We start from the raw sequence: 1683 nt of genomic DNA on the forward strand, positions 1-1683 counted from the left end.
TACAACTATTACATAAATAAAAATATGCAAGTAATATCCATAAAAATATTTTTATTTGTCTCTTTGAAATATTTCAACTCGTACCGCTTTGACAAGTTGGGAAATGTAACCTGCTTAGTCTCGACAGTGGGTCACTTCGAAGCACTAAAAAATTAACTGAAAGGTCAGAAAGGGACTTAAGTTATTTGGACTGCATATTACACCACATTTTACTCTGCTGAATTGGTTTAAATGAAAATTATGATAAGATCCTATTAACCTTTCCTTTACTCTTTCTAATAAATCGAAGCCACGTATTTATAGCGATTCTAATAATTTTGATGATTTATTATGATTTAATTTAAAGAAAAAGTTATGATTGTGAATATATGCGAATCATGCTCATGATATCTACAAAAGTGAAGTGTAACTTCAATTAAGATAAGAGATAAGCCAAAATAAGATAAGATTAAATAAAATTAGGATTAACTGTAACTGGGGTCTTAAACTGATCTTAAAGTGATCTTAAACTGGGGTCTTTCGCTCATATTACAGTCAATTGATTTTAAAGCTCACAATAATAATCTGAGTTTTTTCTTTCATCGATTTCCAAAAAAATATGACGTTAATGTCTTTTTGGCTGATTCCTAGACATAAAGTCGCTTTGGAACCGAAGAGCTGGGTTCACACTACTATGCATTTGTTATTAATTAAAAAACACGGAGAAAGACTCAAGACTCATTGTTAGATACAAAACTATCCACAAATATTTTTCAAGGGCTCCATAAATCGTACGACCTATTGAAGACAGAACGAATGCTCTATAAGTTACTCATCCTATCTATGCTTCTGTAAGTCGCAGAAGCATTACCATTATCACGAAATAATGAAATTATACTGAAAGTCGTTGAAATAAAACTTAATGAGATCTTTGGTCCTCTATGAGTTGGCGATGGCTATCGCATCCATATAAACCATGAGCTGTACGAGCTTTAACACGGTATTGACGTTATTCAGCAATTTAACATGTAGCAGCTCCATTGGCTTAGTCATGTCGTGAAATTAGTTTAAGATCTTCTAGTGAAAAAAGTGTTTTAAGCAGAAGTTGAAGGAAGAAGACATAAGGAAAATACTCCAATAGGTTGATAGAAGTCGAAGAGCATTAATTGTGCTTGATATATTATACTGAAAAATTGATTAATTGATAGGAGCATATGACACACGTTACAGAAGCTCTTGAACAAGAGTGCTCCATTAAGCCTAAGCCTGTTGATACACTAAAAAAAAGAAAAAAAAAAAAAAGAGCTCGTAAGCAAGTAAGCAACTAAAGAGATTCAGATCACTTAACTTGACATTAAATATTGTGAACTATGCCTACTGAAATACCAAACGCATCTAGTGAATCTTTCTGACAATCAAAAATTTTTCAAAAATGTGTCCATGATGATTCCAATAACCAGGCTTTTCCAATTTGACAACTGACTAGAAAAGTCAACCATTTTGAGAAACTTTTTCCATTGCGTTCTATATGAATATAGTTTAGATTTCGAGATACCGAACATTAAAGTACATTAAAATACATTCTAAACAAGAACTGACTAATTCGAATTGACAGTTCATTTCAAACAGGCAATTCGTGACAGTTTTAAACATGTTCCTTTGAAGGATGACGTATTAAAATGGCGCCAAAGTTTTGTTCCATGT

Source organism: Teleopsis dalmanni, chromosome 2 (genome assembly GCF_002237135.1).
Source record: "Teleopsis dalmanni isolate 2A chromosome 2, ASM223713v2, whole genome shotgun sequence".
Lineage (NCBI taxonomy): Eukaryota > Metazoa > Arthropoda > Insecta > Diptera > Diopsidae > Teleopsis > Teleopsis dalmanni.